Here is a 27677-nt window from a genome sequence, read left to right as displayed (position 1 = left end):
CATTGCCTATTTCTCTCTCTCTCATAGTTACATTATAGACAAGAGAGACATTGTCAGCGAGAGGGCTTCACAGCACCTTCCCCCCTTTCCCTAAGTGCATTGCAAGGGGCTCTGGGAGGCGTGCACATTTGTCTGAAACACAAAGATCCACTGGCAATAAAAAGCGTAGGTCCCTAGTTTGCATTTCTTAGAATTTGAGGTGACACTCAGAGTTGTCTCGGGCGTGACTGTACCTTTCATAGGAGATGTGCTAATCCCCAAACCCTCTTCCTTTGTCCCAGTAATCTGTCTTAGTGTCTCTAGCAAGTTGTTTTCTGAAACAAAGCTTACCTGAACATCCTGTAAAATTGGTAACTTTTCAGTAGCAGTACAGTGCAGTATATAGCATTCCTGTTGCGCACAGCATCTAGATCCAAAAATTGCTTACTCTACCCCAGAAATTAGAATTCACCCAGTCAAACAGAGGGATCTAAAAAGGACATGGCAAGTAGTTAACATAAGCTACTTCCCCCAAGTTCTCTTGGTGCACTCTGCTGCCCTCTTTTAACAGAAGAATGCAACTGCAGGTCTTGCTTCTCAGCAAGGTACCTACACATAGAATCCTTGGTGCACTCTTGCTAAATCTGCTGGAATGTGTCTTCTATTGTGCCCAGGGTGGTTGTGTATTTGGGGACTCAGGGAAGCAAGGGAGCAGTCTAATGCACTGCAGTGCTAAGAGAGGCATACCTTTTTCAGAAAAAAGTTCAGGTTTTCTGCCAATCAGAAAAAAATATCAATGCAATCAGGCCAAAGGCAGAGCACACATGCCAGTGAGTCTCTGTGGCGCAATTGGTTAGCGCGTTCGGCTGTTAACCGAAAAGACGCTGCTGTTTTTGGCACAAAGACACAGAGTGTTCCACTCAGTAAACCTGAGTCATTTCTCCCGTGTTCTCTGGGTTCAGCCTACTGTCCCCTTTTAACACAAGTGCGCAACTGTGGCTTTCTCCTCATAGCAAGTTATGCCTACACAGAGGACATTTGGTGCACTGTTGATGGGCTCTGTCCTCTACTAAATCCCCTGTGTTTGTGGATTACGGGAGGTAGGGAAGTGCTTGATACCCTGATTTGCTGTGGGAAATAGAGCTATTTTAGAAATATTTTCAGGTTGCCTGGGAAGCATAAGCAAACAGCACACCAATCAGGCCCCAGTGTAAGCAATGCATGAGTCTCTGTGGCGCAATCGGTTAGCGCGTTCGGCTGTTAACCGAAAGATTGGTGGTTCAAGCCCACCCAGGGACGATGCATTTTGGCTCAAAAATTCAGCATGACCAACTATGAACTTCTGTCTACCTCTCGCAGGTCTCGTCTGCTGACGTCCAAAAAATCCAATAAACTGTAAGCAATTCTTCTCGCTTGCTTTAGTTTTTCAAAACTTGCCATTCAATTCATAAACATCAAGACTTCATGGGAAGGGTTTGGCTGCAGCGTGTACTGATGCACAGAAGGAAGCTATCCTAGCCAGTCTACTTAAAGAAGCAATGAGGCTCTGCAGGTGCATGTACGTCTCCTACCTTTATTCTGTCATCAGACACACCAGGAGCAATGCCACAAGGACCTCGTGGCGCAATGGTAGCGCGTCTGACTCCAGATCAGAAGGTTGCGTGTTCAAATCACGTCGGGGTCATACTTCCTATTCCCACTCTGAAATACAAGATTGCTCTTCAGTATCTCGTTATTTCAACCTGACTGCATCTTTGTGCTCTGGGCCTAGTTGTTCTGGGGTTTTGAATGGAAACTTTGCAGCAGGGAAGTATCATATTGACAGACACCCATGAAGGACATGGTCAACCTTTAAAGCAGGCCAATCTCTATGTTTTACTGGATGCAGCAGAAGTATTTCCTCTTTACCATCTCTTCAAGTGGGCCTGACTGATGTGCTGTTTTGTGCACGCTACGTGGGCTTTGTAAAGCATACCTCTGCCATTTGCATGGTCTCCTAGCGCTGTCAATATTTTCGTGTAATCGCTGAATGCTGCACTGTCCTGGGAACTCTAGGTGTGACTAAAGGATATATGCTGGGGCCCCGAAAGGGGGTCGGCAGTCTAGTGGCAATGCCCATCACTTTGCAGTTTGGGTTTGTGAGTTCAGGTACCGGTCTGGTGTCGGAAACCTGTAAGCGCCCTCCCAATCAACTGTCGGTCCTGGATTGTGAGGATTTCCTCTTATACTGGTCTCAGTAGACACATTTCCATTTTACTTTTTCACTTTCGCATTGCCTATTTCTCTCTCTCTCATAGTTACATTATAGACAAGAGAGACATTGTCAGCGAGAGGGCTTCACAGCACCTTCCCCCCTTTCCCTAAGTGCATTGCATGGGGCTCTGGGAGGCGTGCACATTTGTCTGAAACACAAAGATCCACTGGCAATAAAAAGCATAGGTCCCTAGTTTGCATTTCTTAGAATTTGAGGTGACACTCAGAGTTGTCTCGGGCGTGACTGTACCTTTCATAGGAGATGTGCTAATCCCCAAACCCTCTTCCTTTGTCCCAGTAATCTGTCTTAGTGCCTCTAGCAAGTTGTTTTCTGAAACAAAGCTTACCTGAACATCCTGTAAAATTGGTAACTTTTCAGTAGCAGTACAGTGCAGTATATAGCATTCCTGTTGCGCACAGCATCTAGATCCAAAAATTGCTTACTCTACCCCAGAAATTAGAATTCACCCAGTCAAACAGAGGGATCTATAAAGAGCATGGCAAGTAGTTAACATAAGCTACTTCCCCCAAGTTCTCTTGGTGCACTCTGCTGCCATCTTTTAACAGAAGAATGCAACTGCAGGTCTTGCTTCTCAGAAAGGTACCTACATATAGAAACCTTGGTGCACTCTTGCTAAATCTGCTGGAATGTGTCTTCTATTGTGCCCAAGGTGGTTGTGTATTTGGCGACTCAGGGAAGCAAGGGAGCAGTCTAATGCACTGCAGTGCTAAGAGAGGCATGCCTTTTTCAGAAAAAAGTTCAGGTTTTCTGCCAATCAGAAAAAAATAGCAATGCAATCAGGCCAAAGGCAGAACACACATGCCAGTGAGTCTCTGTGGCGCAATTGGTTAGCGCGTTCGGCTGTTAACCGAAAAGACGCTGCTGTTTTTGGCACAAAGACACAGAGTGTTCCACTCAGTAAACCTGAGTCATTTCTCCCGTGTTCTCTGGGTTCAGCCTACTGTCCCCTTTTAACACAAGTGCGCAACTGTGGCTTTCTCCTCATAGCAAGTTATGCCTACACAGAGGACATTTGGTGCACTGTTGATGGGCTCTGTCCTCTACTAAATCCCCTGTGTTTGTGGATTACGGGAGGTAGGGAAGTGCTTGATACCCTGATTTGCTGTGGGAAATAGAGCTATTTTAGAAATATTTTCAGGTTGCCTGGGAAGCATAAGCAAACAGCACACCAATCAGGCCCCAGTGTAAGCACTGCATGAGTCTCTGTGGCGCAATCGGTTAGCGCGTTCGGCTTTTAATCGTAAGGTTGGTGGTTCAAGCCCACCCAGGGACGATGCATTTTGTCTCAAAAATTCAGCATGACCAACTATGAACTTCTGTTTACCTCTCGCAGGTCTCGTCTACTGACGTCCAAAAAATCCAATAAACTGCAAGCAATTCTTCTCGCTTGCTTTAGTTTTTCAAAACTTGCCATTCAATTCATAAACATCAAGACTTCATGGGAAGGGTTTGGCTGCAGCGCGTACTGATGCACAGAAGGAGGCTATCCTAGCCAGTCTACTTAAAGAAGCAATGAGGCTTTGCAGGTGCATGTACGTCTCCTACCTTTATTCTGTCATCAGACACACCAGGTGGACTGCCACAAGGACCTCGTGGCGCAATGGTAGCGCGTCTGACTCCAGATCAGAAGGTTGTGTGTTCAAATCACGTCGGGGTCATATTTGCTTTTCCCACTCTGAAATATAAAATTGCTCTTCAGTATCTCGTTATTTCAACCTGACTGCATCTTTGTGCTCTGGGCCTAGTTGTTCTGGCGTTTCGAATGTAAACTTTGCAGCAGGGAAGTATCATATTGACAGACACCCATGAAGGACATGGTCAACCTTTAAAGCAGGCCAATCTCTATGTTTTACTGGATGCAGCAGAAGTATTTCCTCTTTACCATCTCTTCAAGTGGGCCTGACTGATGTGCTGTTTTGTGCACACTACGTGGGCTTTGTAAAGCATACCTCTGCCATTTGCATGGCCTCCTAGCGCTGTCAATATTTTCGTGTAATCGCTGAATGCTGCACTGTCCTGGGAACTCTAGGTGTGACTAAACGATATATGCTGTGGCCCCGAAAGGGGGTCGGCAGTCTAGTGGCAATGCCCATCACTTTGCAGTTTGGGTTTGTGAGTTCAGGTACCGGTCAGGTGTCGGAAACCTGTAAGCGCCCTCCCAATCAACTGTCGGTCCTGGATTGTGAGGATTTCCCCTTATACTGGTCTCAGTAGACACATTTCCATTTTACTTTTTCACTCTCGCATTGCCTATTTCTCTCTCTCTCATAGATACATTATAGACAAGAGAGACATTGTCAGCGAGAGGGCTTCACAGCACCTTCCCCCATTTCCCTAAGTGCATTGCAAGGGGCTCTGGGAGGCGTGCACATTTGTCTGAAACACAAAGATCCACTGGCAATAAAAAGCGTAGGTCCCTAGTTTGCATTTCTTAGAATTTGAGGTGACACTCAGAGTTGTCTCGGGCGTGACTGTACCTTTCATAGGAGATATGCTAATCCCCAAACCCTCTTCCTTTGTCCCAGTAATCTGTCCTAGGGCCTCTAGCAAGTTGTTTTCTGAAACAAAGCTTACCTGAACATCCTGTAAAATTGGTAACTTTTCAGTAGCAGTACAGTGCAGTATATAGCATTCCTGTTGCGCACAGCATCTAGATCCAAAAATTGCTTATTCTACCCCAGAAATTAGAATTCACCCAGTCAAACAGAGGGATCTATAAAGATCATGGCAAGTAGTTAACATAAGCTACTTCCCCCAAGTTCTCTTGGTGCACTCTGCTGCCCTCTTTTAACAGAAGAATGCAACTGCAGGTCTTGCTTCTCAGCAAGGTACCTACATATAGAAACCTTGGTGCACTCTTGCTAAATCTGCTGGAATGTGTCTTCTATTGTGCCCAAGGTGGTTGTGTATTTGGGGACTCAGGGAAGCAAGGGAGCAGTCTAATGCACTGCAGTGCTAAGAGAGGCATGCCTTTTTCAGAAAAAAGTTCAGGTTTTCTGCCAATCAGAAAAAAATAGCAATGCAATCAGGCCAAAGGCAGAACACACATGCCAGTGAGTCTCTGTGGCGCAATTGGTTAGCGTGTTCGGCTGTTAACCGAAAAGACGCTGCTGTTTTTGGCACAAAGACACAGAGTGTTCCACTCAGTAAACCTGAGTCATTTCTCCCGTGTTCTCTCGGTTCAGCCTACTGTCCCCTTTTAACACAAGTGCGCAACTGTGGCTTTCTCCTCATAGCAAGTTATGCCTACACAGAGGACATTTGGTGCACTGTTGATGGGCTCTGTCCTCTACTAAATCCCCTATGTTAGTGGATTAGTGGAGGTAGGGAAGTGCTTGATACCCTGATTTGCTGTGGGAAATAGAGCTATTTTAGAAATATTTTCAGGTTGCCTGGGAAGCATAAGCAAACAGCACACCAATCAGGCCCCAGTGTAAGCACTGCATGAGTCTCTGTGGCGCAATCGGTTAGCGCGTTCGGCTGTTAACCGAAAGGTTGGTGGTTCAAGCCCACCAACCAAGGGACGATGCATTTTGGCTCAAAAATTCAGCATGACCAACTATGAACTTCTGTTTACCTCTCGCAGGTCTCGTCTGCTGACGTCCAAAAAATCCAATAAACTGCAAGCAATTCTTCTCGCTTGCTTTAGTTTTTCAAAACTTGCCATTCAATTCATAAACATCAAGACTTCATGGGAAGGGTTTGGCTGCAGCGTGTACTGATGCACAGAAGGAAGCTATCCTAGCCAGTCTACTTAAAGAAGCAATGAGGCTCTGCAGGTGCATGTACGTCTCCTACCTTTATTCTGTCATCAGACACACCAGGTGGACTGCCACAAGGACCTCGTGGCGCAATGGTAGCGCGTCTGACTCCAGATCAGAAGGTTGCGTGTTCAAATCACGTCGGGGTCATATTTGCTTTTCCCACTCTGAAATATAAAATTGCTCTTCAGTATCTCGTTATTTCAACCTGACTGCATCTTTGTGCTCTGGGCCTAGTTGTTCTGGCGTTTCGAATGTAAGCTTTGCAGCAGGGAAGTATCATATTGACAGACACCCATGAAGGACATGGTCAACCTTTAAAGCAGGCCAATCTCTATGTTTTACTGGATGCAGCAGAAGTATTTCCTCTTTACCATCTCTTCAAGTGGGCCTGACTGATGTGCTGTTTTGTGCACGCTACGTGGGCTTTGTAAAGCATACCTCTGCCATTTGCATGGCCTCCTAGCGCTGTCAATATTTTCGTGTAATCGCTGAATGCTGCACTGTCCTGGGGACTCTAGGTGTGACTAAAGGATATATACTGGGGCCCCGAAAGGGGGTCGGCAGTCTAGTGGCAATGCCCATCACTTTGCAGTTTGGGTTTGTGAGTTCAGGTACCGGTCTGGTGTCGGAAACCTGTAAGCGCCCTCCCAATCAACTGTCGGTCCTGGATTGTGAGGATTTCCCCTTATACTGGTCTCAGTAGACACATTTCCATTTTACTTTTTCACTCTCGCATTGCCTATTTCTCTCTCTCTCATAGTTACATTATAGACAAGAGAGACATTGTCAGCGAGAGGGCTTCACAGCACCTTCCCCCATTTCCCTAAGTGCATTGCAAGGGGCTCTGGGAGGCGTGCACATTTGTCTGAAACACAAAGATCCACTGGCAATAAAAAGCGTAGGTCCCTAGTTTGCATTTCTTAGAATTTGAGGTGACACTCAGAGTTGTCTCGGGCGTGACTGTACCTTTCATAGGAGATGTGCTAATCCCCAAACCCTCTTCCTTTGTCCCAGTAATCTGTCTTAGTGTCTCTAGCAAGTTGTTTTCTGAAACAAAGCTTACCTGAACATCCTGTAAAATTGGTAACTTTTCAGTAGCAGTACAGTGCAGTATATAGCATTCCTGTTGCGCACAGCATCTAGATCCAAAAATTGCTTACTCTACCCCAGAAATTAGAATTCACCCAGTCAAACAGAGGGATCTATAAAGAGCATGGCAAGTAGTTAACATAAGCTACTTCCCCCAAGTTCTCTTGGTGCACTCTGCTGCCCTCTTTTAATTAACAGAAGAATGCAACTGCAGGTCTTGCTTCTCAGCAAGGTACCTACATATAGAATCCTTGGTGCACTCTTGCTAAATCTGCTGGAATGTGTCTTCTATTGTGCCCAGGGTGGTTGTGTATTTGGGGACTCAGGGAAGCAAGGGAGCAGTCTAATGCACTGCAGTGCTAAGAGAGGCATGCCTTTTTCAAAAAAAAGTTCAGGTTTTCTGCCAATCAGAAAAAAATAGCAATGCAATCAGGCCAAAGGCAGAGCACACATGCCAGTGAGTCTCTGTGGCGCAATTGGTTAGCGCGTTCGGCTGTTAACCGAAAAGACGCTGCTGTTTTTGGCACAAAGACACAGAGTGTTCCACTCAGTAAACCTGAGTCATTTCTCCCGTGTTCTCTGGGTTCAGCCTACTGTCGCCTTTTAACACAAGTGCGCAACTGTGGCTTTCTCCTCATAGCAAGTTATGCCTACACAGAGGACATTTGGTGCACTGTTGATGGGCTCTGTCCTCTACTAAATCCCCTGTGTTTGTGGATTAGGGGAGGTAGGGAAGTGCTTGATACCCTGATTTGCTGTGGGAAATAGAGCTATTTTAGAAATATTTTCAGGTTGCCTGGGAAGCATAAGCAAACAGCACACCAATCAGGCCCCAGTGTAAGCAATGCATGAGTCTCTGTGGCGCAATCGGTTAGCGCGTTCGGCTGTTAACCGAAAGATTGGTGGTTCAAGCCCACCCAGGGACGATGCATTTTGGCTCAAAAATTCAGCATGACCAACTATGAACTTCTGTCTACCTCTCGCAGGTCTCGTCTGCTGACGGCCAAAAAATCCAATAAACTGCAAGCAATTCTTCTCGCTTGCTTTAGTTTTTCAAAACATGCCGTTCAATTCATAAACATCAAGACTTCATGGGAAGGGTTTGGCTGCAGCGTGTACTGATGCACAGAAGGAAGTTATCCTAGCCAGTCTACTTAAAGAAGCAATGAGGCTCTGCAGGTGCATGTACGTCTCCTACCTTTATTCTGTCATCAGACACACCAGGAGCAATGCCACAAGGACCTCGTGGCGCAATGGTAGCGCGTCTGACTCCAGATCAGAAGGTTGCGTGTTCAAATCACGTCGGGGTCATACTTCCTTTTCCCACTCTGAAATACAAGATTGCTCTTCAGTATCTCGTTATTTCAACCTGACTGCATCTTTGTGCTCTGGGCCTAGTTGTTCTGGGGTTTTGAATGGAAAATTTGCAGCAGGGAAGTATCATATTGACAGACACCCATGAAGGACATGGTCAACCTTTAAAGCAGGCCAATCTCTATGTTTTACTGGATGCAGCAGAAGTATTTCCTCTTTACCATCTCTTCAAGTGGGCCTGACTGATGTGCTGGTTTGTGCACGCTACGTGGGCTTTGTAAAGCATACCTCTGCCATTTGCATGGCCTCCTAGCGCTGTCAATATTTTCGTGTAATCGCTGAATGCTGCACTGTCCTGGGAACTCTAGGTGTGACTAAAGGATATATGCTGGGGCCCCGAAAGGGGGTCGGCAGTCTAGTGGCAATGCCCATCACTTTGCAGTTTGGGTTCGTGAGTTCAGGTACCGGTCTGGTGTCGGAAACCTGTAAGCGCCCTCCCAATCAACTGTCGGTCCTGGATTGTGAGGATTTCCTCTTATACTGGTCTCAGTAGACACATTTCCATTTTACTTTTTCACTTTCGCATAGCCTATTTCTCTCTCTCTCATAGATACATTATAGACAAGAGAGACATTGTCAGCGAGAGGGTTGCACAGCACCTTCCCCCATTTCCCTAAGTGCATTGCATGGGGCTCTGGGAGGCGTGCACATTTGTCTGAAACACAAAGATCCACTGGCAATAAAAAGCGTAGGTCCCTAGTTTGCATTTCTTAGAATTTGAGGTGACACTCAGAGTTGTCTCGGGCGTGACTGTACCTTTCATAGGAGATGTGCTAATCCCCAAATCCTCTTCCTTTGTCCCAGTAATCTGTCTTAGTGCCTCTAGCAAGTTGTTTTCTGAAACAAAGCTTACCTGAACATCCTGTAAAATTGGTAACTTTTCAGTAGCAGTACAGTGCAGTATATAGCATTCCTGTTGCGCACAGCATCTAGATCCAAAAATTGCTTACTCTACCCCAGAAATTAGAATTCACCCAGTCAAACAGAGGGATCTATAAAGAGCATGGCAAGTAGTTAACATAAGCTACTTCCCCCAAGTTCTCTTGGTGCACTCTGCTGCCATCTTTTAACAGAAGAATGCAACTGCAGGTCTTGCTTCTCAGAAAGGTACCTACATATAGAAACCTTGGTGCACTCTTGCTAAATCTGCTGGAATGTGTCTTCTATTGTGCCCAAGGTGGTTGTGTATTTGGCGACTCAGGGAAGCAAGGGAGCAGTCTAATGCACTGCAGTGCTAAGAGAGGCATGCCTTTTTCAGAAAAAAGTTCAGGTTTTCTGCCAATCAGAAAAAAATAGCAATGCAATCAGGCCAAAGGCAGAACACACATGCCAGTGAGTCTCTGTGGCGCAATTGGTTAGCGCGTTCGGCTGTTAACCGAAAAGACGCTGCTGTTTTTGGCACAAAGACACAGAGTGTTCCACTCAGTAAACCTGAGTCATTTCTCCCGTGTTCTCTGGGTTCAGCCTATTGTCCCCTTTTAACACAAGTGCGCAACTGTGGCTTTCTCCTCATAGCAAGTTATGCCTACACAGAGGACATTTGGTGCACTGTTGATGGGCTCTGTCCTCTACTAAATCCCCTGTGTTTGTGGATTACGGGAGGTAGGGAAGTGCTTGATACCCTGATTTGCTGTGGGAAATAGAGCTATTTTAGAAATATTTTCAGGTTGCCTGGGAAGCATAAGCAAACAGCACACCAATCAGGCCCCTGCGTAAGAACTGCATGAGTCTGTGTGGCGCAATCGGTTAGCGCGTTCAGCTGTTAACCGAAAGGTTGGTGGTTCAAGCCCACCCAGGGACGGTGCATTTTGGCTCAAAAATTCAGCGTGACCAACTATGGACTTCTGTTTACCTCTCGCAGGTCTCGTCTGCTGACGTTCAAAAAATCCAATAAACTGCAAGCAATTCTTCTCGCTTGCTTTAGTTTTTCAAAACTTGCCATTCAATTCATAAACATCAAGACTTCATGGGAAGGGTTTGGCTGCAGCGTGTACTGATGCACAGAAGGAAGCTATCCTAGCCAGTCTACTTAAAGAAGCAATGAGGCTTTGCAGGTGCATGTACGTCTCCTACCTTTATTCTGTCATCAGACACACCAGGTGGACTGCCACAAGGACCTCGTGGCGCAATGGTAGCGCGTCTGACTCCAGATCAGAAGGTTGTGTGTTCAAATCACGTCGGGGTCATACTTCCTTTTCCCACTCTGAAATATAAAATTGCTCTTCAGTATCTCGTTATTTCAACCTGACTGCATCTTTGTGCTCTGGGCCTAGTTGTTCTGGCGTTTCGAATGTAAGCTTTGCAGCAGGGAAGTATCATATTGACAGACACCCATGAAGGACATGGTCAACCTTTAAAGCAGGCCAATCTCTATGTTTTACTGGATGCAGCAGAAGTATTTCCTCTTTACCATCTCTTCAAGTGGGCCTGACTGATGTGCTGTTTTGTGCACACTACGTGGGCTTTGTAAAGCATACCTCTGCCATTTGCATGGCCTCCTAGCGCTGTCAATATTTTCGTGTAATCGCTGAATGCTGCACTGTCCTGGGAACTCTAGGTGTGACTAAAGGATATATGCTGGGGCCCCGAAAGGGGGTCGGCAGTCTAGTGGCAATGCCCATCACTTTGCAGTTTGGGTTTGTGAGTTCAGGTACCGGTCAGGTGTCGGAAACCTGTAAGCGCCCTCCCAATCAACTGTCGGTCCTGGATTGTGAGGATTTCCCCTTATACTGGTCTCAGTAGACACATTTCCATTTTACTTTTTCACTCTCGCATTGCCTATTTCTCTCTCTCTCATAGATACATTATAGACAAGAGAGACATTGTCAGCGAGAGGGCTTCACAGCACCTTCCCCCCTTTCCCTAAGTGCATTGCAAGGGGCTCTGGGAGGCGTGCACATTTGTCTGAAACACAAAGATCCACTGGCAATAAAAAGCGTAGGTCCCTAGTTTGCATTTCTTAGAATTTGAGGTGACACTCAGAGTTGTCTCGGGCGTGACTGTACCTTTCATAGGAGATATGCTAATCCCAAAACCCTCTTCCTTTGTCCCAGTAATCTGTCCTAGGACCTGTAGCAAGTTGTTTTCTGAAACAAAGCTTACCTGAACATCCTGTAAAATTGGGAACTTTTCAGTAGCAGTACAGTGCAGTATATAGCATTCCTGTTGCGCACAGCATCTAGATCCAAAAATTGCTTACTCTACCCCAGAAATTAGAATTCACCCAGTCAAACAGAGGGATCTATAAAGAGCATGGCAAGTAGTTAACATAAGCTACTTCCCCCAAGTTCTCTTGGTGCACTCTGCTGCCCTCTTTTAACAGAAGAATGCAACTGCAGGTCTTGCTTCTCAGCAAGGTACCTACATATAGAATCCTTGGTGCACTCTTGCTAAATCTGCTGGAATGTGTCTTCTATTGTGCCCAGGGTGGTTGTGTATTTGGGGACTCAGGGAAGCAAGGGAGCAGTCTAATGCACTGCAGTGCTAAGAGAGGCATGCCTTTTTCAGAAAAAAGTTCAGGTTTTCTGCCAATCAGAAAAAAATAGCAATGCAATCAGGCCAAAGGCAGAGCACACATGCCAGTGAGTCTCTGTGGCGCAATTGGTTAGCATGTTCGGCTGTTAACCGAAAAGACGCTGCTGTTTTTGGCACAAAGACACAGAGTGTTCCACTCAGTAAACCTGAGTCATTTCTCCCGTGTTCTCTGGGTTCAGCCTACTGTCCCCTTTTAACACAAGTGCGCAACTGTGGCTTTCTCCTCATAGCAAGTTATGCCTACACAGAGGACATTTGGTGCACTGTTGATGGGCTCTGTCCTCTACTAAATCCCCTGTGTTTGTGGATTAGGGGAGGTAGGGAAGTGCTTGATACCCTGATTTGCTGTGGGAAATAGAGCTATTTTAGAAATATTTTCAGGTTGCCTGGGAAGCATAAGCAAACAGCACACCAATCAGGCCCCAGTGTAAGCAATGCATGAGTCTCTGTGGCGCAATCGGTTAGCGCGTTCGGCTGTTAACAGAAAGATTGGTGGTTCAAGCCCACCCAGGGACGATGCATTTTGGCTCAAAAATTCAGCATGACCAACTATGAACTTCTGTCTACCTCTCGCAGGTCTCGTCTGCTGACGTCCAAAAAATCCAATAAACTGCAAGCAATTCTTCTCGCTTGCTTTAGTTTTTCAAAACATGCTGTTCAATTCATAAACATCAAGACTTCATGGGAAGGGTTTGGCTGCAGCGTGTACTGATGCACAGAAGGAAGTTATCCTAGCCAGTCTACTTAAAGAAGCAATGAGGCTCTGCAGGTGCATGTACGTCTCCTACCTTTATTCTGTCATCAGACACACCAGGAGCATTGCCACAAGGACCTCGTGGCGCAATGGTAGCGCGTCTGACTCCAGATCAGAAGGTTGCGTGTTCAAATCACGTCGGGGTCAGATTTGCTTTTCCCACTCTGAAATACAAAATTGCTCTTCAGTATCTCGTTATTTCAACCTGACTGCATCTTTGTGCTCTGGGCCTAGTTGTTCTGGGGTTTTGAATGGAAACTTTGCAGCAGGGAAGTATCATATTGACAGACACCCATGAAGGACATGGTCAACCTTTAAAGCAGGCCAATCTCTATGTTTTACTGGATGCAGCAGAAGTATTTCCTCTTTACCATCTCTTCAAGTGGGCCTGACTGATGTGCTGTTTTGTGCACGCTACGTGGGCTTTGTAAAGCATACCTCTGCCATTTGCATGGCCTCCTAGCGCTGTCAATATTTTCGTGTAATCGCTGAATGCTGCACTGTCCTGGGAACTCTAGGTGTGACTAAACGATATATGCTGGGGCCCCGAAAGGGGGTCGGCAGTCTAGTGGCAATGCCCATCACTTTGCAGTTTGGGTTTGTGAGTTCAGGTACCGGTCTGGTGTCAGAAAACTGTAAGCGCCCTCCCAATCAACTGTCGGTCCTGGATTGTGAGGATTTCCCCTTATACTGGTCTCAGTAGACACATTTCCATTTTACTTTTTCACTCTCGCATTGCCTATTTCTCTCTCTCTCATAGATACATTATAGACAAGAGAGACATTGTCAGCGAGAGGGTTGCACAGCACCTTCCCCCATTTCCCTAAGTGCATTGCATGGGGCTCTGGGAGGCGTGCACATTTGTCTGAAACACAAAGATCCACTGGCAATAAAAGGCGTAGGACCCCAGTTCGCATTTCTTAGAATTTGAGGAGGCACTCAGAGTTGTCTCGGGCGTGACTGTACCTTTCATAGGAGATGTGCTAATCCCCAAACCCTCTTCCTTTGTCCCAGTAATCTGTCCTAGGGCCTCTAGCAAGTTGTTTTCTGAAACAAAGCTTACCTGAACATCCTGTAAAATTGGTAACTTTTCAGTAGCAGTACAGTGCAGTATATAGCATTCCTGTTGCGCACAGCATCTAGATCCAAAAATTGCTTATTCTACCCAAGAAATTAGAATTCACCCAGTCAAACAGAGGGATCTATAAAGAGCATGGCAAGTAGTTAACATAAGCTACTTCCCCCAAGTTCTCTTGGTGCACTCTGCTGCCCTCTTTTAACAGAAGAATGCAACTGCAGGTCTTGCTTCTCAGCAAGGTACCTACATATAGAAACCTTGGTGCACTCTTGCTAAATCTGCTGGAATGTGTCTTCTATTGTGCCCAAGGTGGTTGTGTATTTGGGGACTCAGGGAAGCAAGGGAGCAGTCTAATGCACTGCAGTGCTAAGAGAGGCATGCCTTTTTCAGAAAAAAGTTCAGGTTTTCTGCCAATCAGAAAAAAATAGCAATGCAATCAGGCCAAAGGCAGAACACACATGCCAGTGAGTCTCTGTGGCGCAATTGGTTAGCGCGTTCGGCTGTTAACCGAAAAGACGCTGCTGTTTTTGGCACAAAGACACAGAGTGTTCCACTCAGTAAACCTGAGTCATTTCTCCCGTGTTCTCTCGGTTCAGCCTACTGTCCCCTTTTAACACAAGTGCGCAACTGTGGCTTTCTCCTCATAGCAAGTTATGCCTACACAGAGGACATTTGGTGCACTGTTGATGGGCTCTGTCCTCTACTAAATCCCCTATGTTAGTGGATTAGTGGAGGTAGGGAAGTGCTTGATACCCTGATTTGCTGTGGGAAATAGAGCTATTTTAGAAATATTTTCAGGTTGCCTGGGAAGCATAAGCAAACAGCACACCAATCAGGCCCCAGTGTAAGCACTGCATGCGTCTCTGTGGCGCAATCGGTTAGCGCGTTCGGCTGTTAACCGAAAGGTTGGTGGTTCAAGCCCACCCAGGGACGATGCATTTTGGCTCAAAAATTCAGCATGACCAACTATGAACTTCTGTTTACCTCTCGCAGGTCTCGTCTGCTGACGTCCAAAAAATCCAATAAACTGCAAGCAATTCTTCTCGCTTGCTTTAGTTTTTCAAAACTTGCCATTCAATTCATAAACATCAAGACTTCATGGGAAGGGTTTGGCTGCAGCGTGTACTGATGCACAGAAGGAAGCTATCCTAGCCAGTCTACTTAAAGAAGCAATGAGGCTCTGCAGGTGCATGTACGTCTCCTACCTTTATTCTGTCATCAGACACACCAGGTGGACTGCCACAAGGACCTCGTGGCGCAATGGTAGCGCGTCTGACTCCAGATCAGAAGGTTGCGTGTTCAAATCACGTCGGGGTCATATTTGCTTTTCCCACTCTGAAATACAAAATTGCTCTTCAGTATCTCGTTATTTCAACCTGACTGCATCTTTGTGCTCTGGGCCTAGTTGTTCTGGCGTTTCGAATGTAAGCTTTGCAGCAGGGAAGTATCATATTGACAGACACCCATGAAGGACATGGTCAACCTTTAAAGCAGGCCAATCTCTATGTTTTACTGGATGCAGCAGAAGTATTTCCTCTTTACCATCTCTTCAAGTGGGCCTGACTGATGTGCTGTTTTGTGCACGCTACGTGGGCTTTGTAAAGCATACCTCTGCCATTTGCATGGCCTCCTAGCGCTGTCAATATTTTCGTGTAATCGCTGAATGCTGCACTGTCCTGGGAACTCTAGGTGTGACTAAAGGATATATGTTGGGGCCCCGAAAGGGGGTCGGCAGTCTAGTGGCAATGCCCATCACTTTGCAGTTTGGGTTTGTGAGTTCAGGTACCGGTCTGGTGTCGGAAACCTGTAAGCGCCCTCCCAATCAACTGTCGGTCCTGGATTGTGAGGATTTCCCCTTATACTGGTCTCAGTAGACACATTTCCATTTTACTTTTTCACTTTCGCATTGCCTATTTCTCTCTCTCTCATAGTTACATTATAGACAAGAGAGACATTGTCAGCGAGAGGGCTTCACAGCACCTTCCCCCCTTTCCCTAAGTGCATTGCATGGGGCTCTGGGAGGCGTGCACATTTGTCTGAAACACAAAGATCCACTGGCAATAAAAAGCGTAGGTCCCTAGTTTGCATTTCTTAGAATTTGAGGTGACACTCAGAGTTGTCTCGGGCGTGACTGTACCTTTCATAGGAGATGTGCTAATCCCCAAACCCTCTTCCTTTGTCCCAGTAATCTGTCTTAGTGCCTCTAGCAAGTTGTTTTCTGAAACAAAGCTTACCTGAACATCCTGTAAAATTGGTAACTTTTCAGTAGCAGTACAGTGCAGTATATACCATTCCTGTTGCGCACAGCATCTAGATCCAAAAATTGCTTACTCTACCCCAGAAATTAGAATTCACCCAGTCAAAAAGAGGGATCTATAAAGAGCATGGCAAGTAGTTAACATAAGCTACTTCCCCCAAGTTCTCTTGGTGCACTCTGCTGCCATCTTTTAACAGAAGAATGCAACTGCAGGTCTTGCTTCTCAGAAAGGTACCTACATATAGAAACCTTGGTGCACTCTTGCTAAATCTGCTGGAATGTGTCTTCTATTGTGCCCAAGGTGGTTGTGTATTTGGCGACTCAGGGAAGCAAGGGAGCAGTCTAATGCACTGCAGTGCTAAGAGAGGCATGCCTTTTTCAGAAAAAAGTTCAGGTTTTCTGCCGATCAGAAAAAAATAGCAATGCAATCAGGCCAAAGGCAGAACACACATGCCAGTGAGTCTCTGTGGCGCAATTGGTTAGCGCGTTCGGCTGTTAACCGAAAAGACGCTGCTGTTTTTGGCACAAAGACACAGAGTGTTCCACTCAGTAAACCTGAGTCATTTCTCCCGTGTTCTCTGGGTTCAGCCTACTGTCCCCTTTTAACACAAGTGCGCAACTGTGGCTTTCTCCTCATAGCAAGTTATGCCTACACAGAGGACATTTGGTGCACTGTTGATGGGCTCTGTCCTCTACTAAATCCCCTGTGTTTGTGGATTACGGGAGGTAGGGAAGTGCTTGATACCCTGATTTGCTGTGGGAAATAGAGCTATTTTAGAAATATTTTCAGGTTGCCTGGGAAGCATAAGCAAACAGCACACCAATCAGGCCCCAGTGTAAGCACTGCATGAGTCTCTGTGGCGCAATCGGTTAGCGCGTTCAGCTGTTAACCGAAAGGTTGATGGTTCAAGCCCACCCAGGGACGATGCATTTTGTCTCAAAAATTCAGCATGACCAACTATGAACTTCTGTTTACCTCTCGCAGGTCTCGTCTACTGACGTCCAAAAAATCCAATAAACTGCAAGCAATTCTTCTCGCTTGCTTTAGTTTTTCAAAACTTGCCATTCAATTCATAAACATCAAGACTTCATGGGAAGGGTTTGGCTGCAGCGTGTACTGATGCACAGAAGGAAGCTATCCTAGCCAGTCTACTTAAAGAAGCAATGAGGCTTTGCAGGTGCATGTACGTCTCCTACCTTTATTCTGTCATCAGACACACCAGGTGGACTGCCACAAGGACCTCGTGGCGCAATGGTAGCGCGTCTGACTCCAGATCAGAAGGTTGTGTGTTCAAATCACGGCGGGGTCATATTTGCTTTTCCCACTCTGAAATATAAAATTGCTCTTCAGTATCTCGTTATTTCAACCTGACTGCATCTTTGTGCTCTGGGCCTAGTTGTTCTGGCGTTTCGAATGTAAGCTTTGCAGCAGGGAAGTATCATATTGACAGACACCCATGAAGGACATGGTCAACCTTTAAAGCAGGCCAATCTCTATGTTTTACTGGATGCAGCAGAAGTATTTCCTCTTTACCATCTCTTCAAGTGGGCCTGACTGATGTGCTGTTTTGTGCACGCTACGTGGGCTTTGTAAAGCATACCTCTGCCATTTGCATGGCCTCCTAGCGCTGTCAATATTTTCGTGTAATCGCTGAATGCTGCACTGTCCTGGGAACTCTAGGTGTGACTAAAGGATATATGCTGGGGCCCCGAAAGGGGGTCGGCAGTCTAGTGGCAATGCCCATCACTTTGCAGTTTGGGTTTGTGAGTTCAGGTACCGGTCAGGTGTCGGAAACCTGTAAGCGCCCTCCCAATAAACTGTCGGTCCTGGATTGTGAGGATTTCCCCTTATACTGGTCTCAGTAGACACATTTCCATTTTACTTTTTCACTCTCGCATTGCCTATTTCTCTCTCTCTCATAGATACATTATAGACAAGAGAGACATTGTCAGCGAGAGGGCTTCACAGCACCTTCCCCCATTTCCCTAAGTGCATTGCAAGGGGCTCTGGGAGGCGTGCACATTTGTCTGAAACACAAAGATCCACTGGCAATAAAAAGCGTAGGTCCCTAGTTTGCATTTCTTAAAATTTGAGGGGACACTCAGAGTTGTCTCGGGCGTGACTGTACCTTTCATAGGAGATATGCTAATCCCAAAACCCTCTTCCTTTGTCCCAGTAATCTGTCCTAGGACCTGTAGCAAGTTGTTTTCTGAAACAAAGCTTACCTGAACATCCTGTAAAATTGGTAACTTTTCAGTAGCAGTACAGTGCAGTATATAGCATTCCTGTTGCGCACAGCATCTAGATCCAAAAATTGCTTACTCTACCCCAGAAATTAGAATTCACCCAGTCAAACAGAGGGATCTATAAAGAGCATGGCAAGTAGTTAACATAAGCTACTTCCCCCAAGTTCTCTTGGTGCACTCTGCTGCCCTCTTTTAACAGAAGAATGCAACTGCAGGTCTTGCTTCTCAGCAAGGTACCTACATATAGAATCCTTGGTGCACTCTTGCTAAATCTGCTGGAATGTGTCTTCTATTGTGCCCAAGGTGGTTGTGTATTTGGGGACTCAGGGAAGCAAGGGAGCAGTCTAATGCACTGCAGTGCTAAGAGAGGCATGCCTTTTTCAGAAAAAAGTTCAGGTTTTCTGCCAATCAGAAAAAAATAGCAATGCAATCAGGCCAAAGGCAGAGCACACATGCCAGTGAGTCTCTGTGGCGCAATTGGTTAGCGCTTTCGGCTGTTAACCGAAAAGACGCTGCTGTTTTTGGCACAAAGACACAGAGTGTTCCACTCAGTAAACCTGAGTCATTTCTCCCGTGTTCTCTGGGTTCAGCCTACTGTCCCCTTTTAACACAAGTGCGCAACTGTGGCTTTCTCCTCATAGCAAGTTATGCCTACACAGAGGACATTTGGTGCACTGTTGATGGGCTCTGTCCTCTACTAAATCCCCTGTGTTTGTGGATTAGGGGAGGTAGGGAAGTGCTTGATACCCTGATTTGCTGTGGGATATAGAGCTATTTTAGAAATATTTTCAGGTTGCCTGGGAAGCATAAGCAAACAGCACACCAATCAGGCCCCAGTGTAAGCAATGCATGAGTCTCTGTGGCGCAATCGGTTAGCGCGTTCGGCTGTTAACCGAAAGATTGGTGGTTCAAGCCCACCCAGGGACGATGCATTTTGGCTCAAAAATTCAGCATGACCAACTATGAACTTCTGTTTACCTCTCGCAGGTCTCGTCTGCTGACGTCCAAAAAATCCAATAAACTGCAAGCAATTCTTCTCGCTTGCTTTAGTTTTTCAAAACATGCTGTTCAATTCATAAACATCAAGACTTCATGGGAAGGGTTTGGCTGCAGCGTGTACTGATGCACAGAAGGAAGTTATCCTAGCCAGTCTATTTAAAGAAGCAATGAGGCTCTGCAGGTGCATGTACGTCTCCTACCTTTATTCTGCTCTTCAGTATCTCGTTATTTCAACCTGACTGCATCTTTGTGCTCTGGGCCTAGTTGTTCTGGCGTTTCGAATGTAAGCTTTGCAGCAGGGAAGTATCATATTGACAGACACCCATGAAGGACATGGTCAACCTTTAAAGCAGGCCAATCTCTATGTTTTACTGGATGCAGCAGACGTATTTCCTCTTTACCATCTCTTCAAGTGGGCCTGACTGATGTACTGTTTTGTGCACGCTACGTGGGCTTTGTAAAGCATACCTCTGCCATTTGCATGGCCTCCTAGCGCTGTCAATATTTCCGTGTAATCGCTGAATGCTGCACTGTCCTGGGAACTCTAGGTGTGACTAAAGGATATATGCTGGGGCCCGAAAGGGGGTCGGCAGTCTAGTGGCAATGCCCATCACTTTGCAGTTTGGGCTTGTGAGTTCAGGTACCGGTCTGGTGTCGGAAACCTGTAAGCGCCCTCCCAATCAACTGTCGGTCCTGGATTGTGAGGATTTCCCCTTATACTGGTCTCAGTAGACACATTTCCATTTTACTTTTTCACTCTCGCATTGCCTATTTCTCTCTCTCTCATAGTTACATTATAGACAAGAGAGACATTGTCAGCGAGAGGGCTTCACAGCACCTTCCCCCCTTTCCCTAAGTGCATTGCAAGGGGCTCTGGGAGGCGTGCACATTTGTCTGAAACACAAAGATCCACTGGCAATAAAAAGCGTAGGTCCCTAGTTTGCATTTCTTAGAATTTGAGGTGACACTCAGAGTTGTCTCGGGCGTGACTGTACCTTTCATAGGAGATGTGCTAATCCCCAAACCCTCTTCCTTTGTCCCAGTAATCTGTCTTAGTGCCTCTAGCAAGTTGTTTTCTGAAACAAAGCTTACCTGAACATCCTGTAAAATTGGTAACTTTTCAGTAGCAGTACAGTGCAGTATATAGCATTCCTGTTGCGCACAGCATCTAGATCCAAAAATTGCTTATTCTACCCCAGAAATTAGAATTCACCCAGTCAAACAGAGGGATCTATAAAGAACATGGCAAGTAGTTAACATAAGCTACTTCCCCCAAGTCCTCTTGGTGCACTCTGCTGCCCTCTTTTAACAGAAGAATGCAACTGCAGGTCTTGCTTCTCAGCAAGGTACCTACATATAGAAACCTTGGTGCACTCTTGCTAAATCTGCTGGAATGTGTCTTCTATTGTGCCCAAGGTGGTTGTGTATTTGGGGACTCAGGGAAGCAAGGGAGCAGTCTAATGCACTGCAGTGCTAAGAGAGGCATGCCTTTTTCAGAAAAAAAGTTCAGGTTTTCTGCCAATCAGAAAAAAATAGCAATGCAATCAGGCCAAAGGCAGAACACACATGCCAGTGAGTCTCTGTGGCGCAATTGGTTAGCGCGTTCGGCTGTTAACCGAAAAGACGCTGCTGTTTTTGGCACAAAGACACAGAGTGTTCCACTCAGTAAACCTGAGTCATTTCTCCCGTGTTCTCTGGGTTCAGCCTACTGTCCCCTTTTAACACAAGTGCGCAACTGTGGCTTTCTCCTCATAGCAAGTTATGCCTATGATATGATAAGGCATTTGTAACGCGCCTATACACAAGTGTTTCAAGGCGCGACGAGGCAGGGGGGTGGGACAAGGGGAGACAGACAACGATCTTACTAGGCCAGGTGTCATTCAGATCGCGCAAGTGCAAGGGTAGAGGGGAAGGGAAAAGTGCATGGGGGAAGGGAGAGGGGAAAGTGCAGTACAGGGTTATAAGCATACAGCATACAGGATAAATAACAAGGGCCAGCTGGTGGCAAGTGCGAGGTAAGTGCAGACAAGTGCTGGGAAGGGGGGCTGTATGGATACAGACACAGTCCCGTAGTGCAGGGGTTGCCGTGGAGGCAGTGCAGGGGAGAGTGGCTGGGCCGAGAACGGTGAATGGCCCAGTTGCAGATTCAGTGCAGTTTCAGTAGTATTAGCAGGGGAGAGGGGGAGAGAAAGCGGAGGCAAAGAGGAAGGTTTTGAGGTGCTTCCGGAACCGGAGGTGGTTCTCCTCAAGTTTCAGGGAGGTAGGAAGGCTGTTCCAGAGGGAGGCCCCTGCAGTGGAAAGAGATCTGCCCCCAACTCGTTGTTTGGAGAAGCGGCTGACCCTGAGGGAGTTGGAGGCGGATGAGCGAAGAGCTCGAGAAGGAAGATATTTAGGAAGAGAGAGTTGAAGGTATTTTGGCCCAAGGCCCCAGACGGCCTTGTGGACAATGCAGAGGGTTTTGAACTTGATCATCGCAGTCACTGGGAGCCAGTGTAGTGATTTCAGTCCTGGAGAGATACGGTCCCTGGGGTTGAGGCAAAGGACAAGTCTTGCAGTCCTGTTCTGGATGAGTTGCAAAGGGCGGAGAGTAGAGGCGGGCAGATTAAGATAGAGGCTGTTACAGTAGTCCAGCTTAGAGAGAACCAGGGCTCTAGAGACAGTGAGCTTCTGGGGGAAGGAGAGGAAAGGAAGGATACCTCTGAGGAGGTGTAGCTGGTAGTGTGACTTCTTAGATACGTCGGATATGTGAGGAGAGAGGGAGAGTGTGGAGTCGAAGATGACCCCAAGGTTTTTTGCCTTGCAGGTAGGAGTAGGAAGAGGGCCCAGAGAGGCCGGCCAGAGAGCAGCAGGGAAGGAGGGAGTGGGAGTGCCGATGAGTAGAATCTCAGTCTTACTGGCATTAAGGCAGAGGTCGTTGGCGGCACACCATTCCTGGATAGCAGAAAGACAGTCAGAGATGAGGGAAGGAGAAGAGGAGGCCGAGGGTAGCCTGAAAATGAGTTGGGTATCATCCGCATAGCACTGAAAGTAGGGGCAGAGAGCGGCGATGTGGTGGCCGAGAAGTGCCAGATACTGGTTGAACAGCCAGGGAGAGAGGCTAGATCCCTGGGGGACACCACAGGTGGAGAAGAATATGTCAGAGAGGAAAGACCCCAATTGGACCTGGGAGGGTCGATTTGAGAGGAAAGAGGTCAGCCACGTCAGAGCCTGACCAGTGATACCGAGGTTATCACGGAGACGGTTGAGCAGGATGGTATGGTTGACAGTATCAAAGGCAGAAGAGAGATCAAGCAAAATGAGAACACATGGAATGTTAGAGTCAAGGTTCGAGAGCAGGTCCTCACGGATGTTCAGGAGAGCAGTTTCCGTGCTTCTGGCAGCTCTGAAGCCAGACTGATGGTCATGAAGACTACCAACACATTCAGCATGGAGATTAAGCTGGGAGATGGCTAGTTTCTCCAGGAGCTTGCCCAGGAAGGGAGTGATAGAGATTGGGCGATAGTTAGCTGGGCAGGAAGGGTCGGAAGAGGGTTTCTTAAGAAGGGGGTGCACAAGGGAGTGCTTGAGAGGGGATGGGAAGACTCCAGAGGCGAAGGAGTGACTGCAGAAGTCAGCAAGGGCAGGAGCCAAGGAGTCAATGTGGTCCTTGATAGTTTTGGAGGAACAGGGGTGGACCTGTTTTGATGAGACTTTCATAGATCGGACTTGTCTTGAAACCTCGTCAGCAGAAAAAAGGGGAAAGGAAGAGAAGGAGAGAGGAGGGGTGGCTGCAGAAGAGCCAGAGGAAGGGCAGGGAATAGAGGGGGGGAGGTTATAGGAGGAGAGTGAGGACAGGATGTCCTGAGTTTTTGAAATGAAGTGAGAGGCCAGTGCCGTGCAGAGGGCCTGGGAGGGGACAGGAGAGGTAGAGACTGCAGCAGGGTTGGCCAGCTCCTTGCAGATTTTAAAGAGTTCGGCCGAATTGTTAGATGCCGCAGAGATGCGGGCTTGGATAAGGGCTCTCTTCTTGGTGAGAACGGAGAGCCGGTATTGCCTTTGGAGCAGGCGACAGGCCAGTTTGTCAGAGGATGAACATGAAGCACGCCATTTCCTCTCTGCCACCCTGCACTTGCGCTTAAGGGTGACGAGATCCGAGTCATACCAGGAGTTACATTTGGCTTTGGGCTTCAGGCGGATTCTCATGACAGGGGCAAGGATATCAAGAGTATCAGATATAGCGGAGTGGAGAGTGGAGAGGGATGTGTCAGGGTGGGAGTCAGCCGAAGGGGGAGGAGGGGGCAAGAAGGTGGCAGCGAAAGCCTCAACTGACACGCGCTTCATGGGTCGGATGACCGAGAAGGAAGGTGGCAGTGATGGGGGTGGCTTTGCCTGTGGGGTAGGGAGGGTGAGGTGGGAGGAGAGGAGAAAGTGATCACTCCAGGAGAGAGGAGTGGAGAGAGGGACAGAGAGGGGAAGGTCAGAGGAGATCAGGGCATCAAGAGTGTGCCCTGCAGAATGAGTCGGCCCAGACGGGAGAATAGAGAGTGAGAGAGAGTCGCAGAGGTTGCGAAAGAGTCCAGAGGGGGGACAGGAGGCATCCAGGTGGATCTTGAAGTCTCCAAGAAAGAGGAGTTGAGTGGTTGAGGACAGGAGTGAGGAGGAGAGGTCCGCCCACTCGGAGAGGAAGGAGGAAATTTGACCAGGTGGCCGATAGATAGTAGCCACGGTAAGGGAATGGCTAGGAGAGAGAGAGAGTCGGCAGACAAGACATTCAAAAGAGGAGTAGGTCTGCATGGGAGTAACAGTGGCAGGAATCCACTCAGGGAAGATAAGGGCCACACCTCCCCCCGCACGGTTGGGCCTGGGCACAGAGAGGATCTCTATATACAGAGGACATTTGGTGCACTGTTGATAGGCTCTGTCCTCTACTAAATCCCCTGTGTTTGTGGATTAGGGGAGGTAGGGAAGTGCTTGATACCCTGATTTGCTGTGGGAAATAGAGCTATTTTAGAAATATTTTCAGGTTGCCTGGGAAGCATAAGCAAACAGCACACCAATCAGGCCCCTGTGTAAGAACTGCATGAGTCTATGTGGCGCAATCGGTTAGCGCGTTCGGCTGTTAACCGAAAGGTTGATGGTTCAAGCCCACCCAGGGACGGTGCATTTTGGCTCAAAAATTAAGCGTGACCAACTATGGACTTCTGTTTACCTCTCGCAGGTCTCGTCTGCTGACGTCCAAAAAATCCAATAAACTGCAAGCAATTCTTCTTGCTTGCTTTAGTTTTTCAAAACTTGCCATTCAATTCATAAACATCAAGACTTCATGGGAAGGGTTTGGCTGCAGCGTGTACTGATGAACAGAAGGAAGCTATCCTAGCCAGTCTACTTAAAGAAGCAATGAGGCTCTGCAGGTCCATGTACGTCTCCTACCTTTATTCTGTCATCGGACACACCAGGTGGATTGCCACAAGGACCTCGTGGGGCAATGGTAGCGCGTCTGACTCCAGATCAGAAGGTTTCGTGTTCAAATCACGTCGGGGTCATATTTGCTTTACCCACTCTGAAATATAAAATTGCTCTTCAGTATCTCGTTATTTCAACCTGACTGCATCTTTGTGCTCTGGGCCTAGTTGTTCTGGCGTTTCGAATGTAAACTTTGCAGCATGGAAGTATCATATTGATAGACACCCATGAAGGACATGGTCAACCTTTAAAGCAGGCCAATCTCTATGTTTTACTGGATGCAGCAGAAATATTTCCTCTTTACCATCTCTTCAAGTGGGCCTGACTGATGTGCTGTTTTGTGCACACTACGTGGGCTTTGTAAAGCATACCTCTGCCATTTGCATGGCCTCCTAGCGCTGTCAATATTTTCGTGTAATCGCTGAATGCTGCACTGTCCTGGGAACTCTAGGTGTGACTAAAGGATATATGCTGGGGCCCCGAAAGGGGGTCGGCAGTCTAGTGGCAATGCCCATCACTTTGCAGTTTGGGTTTGTGAGTTCAGGTACCGGTCTGGTGTCGGAAACCTGTAAGCGCCCTCCCAATAAACTGTCGGTCCTGGATTGTGAGGATTTCCCCTTATACTGGTCTCAGTAGACACATTTCCATTTTACTTTTTCACTCTCGCATTGCCTATTTCTCTCTCTCTCATAGATACATTATAGACAAGAGAGACATTGTCAGCGAGAGGGCTTCACAGCACCTTCCCCCATTTCCCTAAGTGCATTGCAAGGGGCTCTGGGAGGCGTGCACATTTGTCTGAAACACAAAGATCCACTGGCAATAAAAAGCGTAGGTCCCTAGTTTGCATTTCTTAGAATTTGAGGTGACACTCAGAGTTGTCTCGGGTGTGACTGTACCTTTCATAGGAGATATGCTAATCCCAAAACCCTCTTCCTTTGTCCCAGTAATCTGTCCTAGGACCTGTAGCAAGTTGTTTTCTGAAACAAAGCTTACCTGAACATCCTGTAAAATTGGTAACTTTTCAGTAGCAGTACAGTGCAGTATATAGCATTCCTGTTGCGCACAGCATCTAGATCCAAAAATTGCTTACTCTACCCCAGAAATTAGAATTCACCCAGTCAAACAGAGGGATCTATAAAGAGCATGGCAAGTAGTTAACATAAGCTACTTCCCCCAAGTTCTCTTGGTGCACTCTGCTGCCCTCTTTTAACAGAAGAATGCAACTGCAGGTCTTGCTTCTCAGCAAGGTACCTACATATAGAATCCTTGGTGCACTCTTGCTAAATCTGCTGGAATGTGTCTTCTATTGTGCCCAGGGTGGTTGTGTATTTGGGGACTCAGGGAAGCAAGGGAGCAGTGTAATGCACTGCAGTGCTAAGAGAGGCATGCCTTTTTCAGAAAAAAGTTCAGGTTTTCTGCCAATCAGAAAAAAATAGCAATGCAATCAGGCCAAAGGCAGAACACACATGCCAGTGAGTCTCTGTGGCGCAATTGGTTAGCGCGTTTGGCTGTTAACCGAAAAGACGCTGCTGTTTTGGGCACAAAGACACAGAGTGTTCCACTCAGTAAACCTGAGTCATTTCTCCCGTGTTCTCTGGGTTCAGCCTACTGTCCCCTTTTAACACAAGTGCGCAACTGTGGCTTTCTCCTCATAGCAAGTTATGCCTATACAGAGGACATTTGGTGCACTGTTGATGGGCTCTGTACTCTACTAAATCCCCTGTGTGTGTGGATTATGGGAGGTAGGGAAGTGCTTGATACTCTGATTTGCTGTGGGAAAAAGAGCTATTTTAGAAATATTTTCAGGTTGCCTGGGAAGCATAAGCAAACAGCACACCAATCAGGCCCCTGCGTAAGAACTGCATGAGTCTGTGTGGCGCAATCGGTTAGCGCGTTCAGCTGTTAACCGAAAGGTTGGTGGTTCAAGCCCACCCAGGGACGGTGCATTTTGGCTCAAAAATTCAGCGTGACCAACTATGGACTTCTGTTTACCTCTCGCAGGTCTCGTCTGCTGACGTCCAAAAAATCCAATAAACTGCAAGCAATTCTTCTCGCTTGCTTTAGTTTTTCAAAACTTGCCATTCAATTCATAAACATCAAGACTTCATGGGAAGGGTTTGGCTGCAGCGTGTACTGATGCACAGAAGGAAGCTATCCTAGCCAGTCTACTTAAAGAAGCAATGAGGCTCTGCAGGTCCATGTACGTCTCCTACCTTTATTCTGTCATCGGACACACCAGGTGTATTGCCACAAGGACTTCTTGGGGCAATGGTAGCGCGTCTGACTCCAGATCAGAAGGTTTCGTGTTCAAATCACGTCGGGGTCATATTTGCTTTTCCCACTCTGAAATATAAAATTGCTCTTCAGTATCTCGTTATTTCAACCTGACTGCATCTTTGTGCTCTGGGCCTAGTTGTTCTGGCGTTTCGAATGTAAACTTTGCAGCAGGGAAGTATCATATTGACAGACACCCATGAAGGACATGGTCAACCTTTAAAGCAGGCCAATCTCTATGTTTTACTGGATGCAGCAGAAGTATTTCCTCTTTACCATCTCTTCAAGTGGGCCTGACTGATGTGCTGTTTTGTGCACACTACGTGGGCTTTGTAAAGCATACCTCTGCCATTTGCATGGCCTCCTAGCGCTGTCAATATTTTTGTGTAATCGCTGAATGCTGCACTGTCCTGGGAACTCTAGGTGTGACTAAAGGATATATGCTGGGGCCCCGAAAGGGGGTCGGCAGTCTAGTGGCAATGCCCATCACTTTGCAGTTTGGGTTTGTGAGTTCAGGTACCGGTCTGGTGTCGGAAACCTGTAAGCGCCCTCCCAATAAACTGTCGGTCCTGGATTGTGAGGATTTCCCCTTATACTGGTCTCAGTAG

General features: G+C 47.0%; 12 non-coding genes across 12 annotated transcripts; all 12 read left to right on the top strand.

Annotated features, from left to right (window-relative positions):
• The first annotated feature begins 1204 nt into the window (after positions 1 to 1204).
• TRNAN-GUU (transfer RNA asparagine (anticodon GUU)) lies at positions 1205 to 1278 on the top strand. The gene has a single exon. It is a non-coding gene; the product is annotated as a tRNA-Asn (tRNA).
• Positions 1279 to 1591: 313 nt separating this feature from the next.
• Positions 1592 to 1663, top strand: TRNAW-CCA (transfer RNA tryptophan (anticodon CCA)). Its single transcript has one exon. It is a non-coding gene; the product is annotated as a tRNA-Trp (tRNA).
• Positions 1664 to 3840: 2177 nt separating this feature from the next.
• TRNAW-CCA (transfer RNA tryptophan (anticodon CCA)) lies at positions 3841 to 3912 on the top strand. The gene has a single exon. It is a non-coding gene; the product is annotated as a tRNA-Trp (tRNA).
• A 2181-nt stretch (positions 3913 to 6093) lies between these two features.
• TRNAW-CCA (transfer RNA tryptophan (anticodon CCA)) lies at positions 6094 to 6165 on the top strand. Its single transcript has one exon. It is a non-coding gene; the product is annotated as a tRNA-Trp (tRNA).
• Positions 6166 to 7959: 1794 nt separating this feature from the next.
• TRNAN-GUU (transfer RNA asparagine (anticodon GUU)) lies at positions 7960 to 8033 on the top strand. The gene has a single exon. It is a non-coding gene; the product is annotated as a tRNA-Asn (tRNA).
• Positions 8034 to 8346: 313 nt separating this feature from the next.
• On the top strand, positions 8347 to 8418 carry TRNAW-CCA (transfer RNA tryptophan (anticodon CCA)). The gene has a single exon. It is a non-coding gene; the product is annotated as a tRNA-Trp (tRNA).
• Positions 8419 to 10595: 2177 nt separating this feature from the next.
• TRNAW-CCA (transfer RNA tryptophan (anticodon CCA)) lies at positions 10596 to 10667 on the top strand. The gene has a single exon. It is a non-coding gene; the product is annotated as a tRNA-Trp (tRNA).
• A 2177-nt stretch (positions 10668 to 12844) lies between these two features.
• On the top strand, positions 12845 to 12916 carry TRNAW-CCA (transfer RNA tryptophan (anticodon CCA)). The gene has a single exon. It is a non-coding gene; the product is annotated as a tRNA-Trp (tRNA).
• Positions 12917 to 14706: 1790 nt separating this feature from the next.
• On the top strand, positions 14707 to 14780 carry TRNAN-GUU (transfer RNA asparagine (anticodon GUU)). Its single transcript has one exon. It is a non-coding gene; the product is annotated as a tRNA-Asn (tRNA).
• Positions 14781 to 15093: 313 nt separating this feature from the next.
• On the top strand, positions 15094 to 15165 carry TRNAW-CCA (transfer RNA tryptophan (anticodon CCA)). Its single transcript has one exon. It is a non-coding gene; the product is annotated as a tRNA-Trp (tRNA).
• Positions 15166 to 17342: 2177 nt separating this feature from the next.
• On the top strand, positions 17343 to 17414 carry TRNAW-CCA (transfer RNA tryptophan (anticodon CCA)). Its single transcript has one exon. It is a non-coding gene; the product is annotated as a tRNA-Trp (tRNA).
• Positions 17415 to 19204: 1790 nt separating this feature from the next.
• On the top strand, positions 19205 to 19278 carry TRNAN-GUU (transfer RNA asparagine (anticodon GUU)). The gene has a single exon. It is a non-coding gene; the product is annotated as a tRNA-Asn (tRNA).
• Positions 19279 to 27677: the final 8399 nt, after the last annotated feature.

The sequence above is a fragment of the Ambystoma mexicanum genome, chromosome 11 (assembly GCF_040938575.1).
Source record: "Ambystoma mexicanum isolate Mex_15411 chromosome 11, UKY_AmexF1_1, whole genome shotgun sequence".
NCBI classification, from domain to species: Eukaryota; Metazoa; Chordata; class Amphibia; order Caudata; family Ambystomatidae; genus Ambystoma; species Ambystoma mexicanum.
The sequence above is the reverse complement of the archived record's forward strand: the minus strand, read 5'-3'. Positions and strand labels throughout refer to the sequence as shown.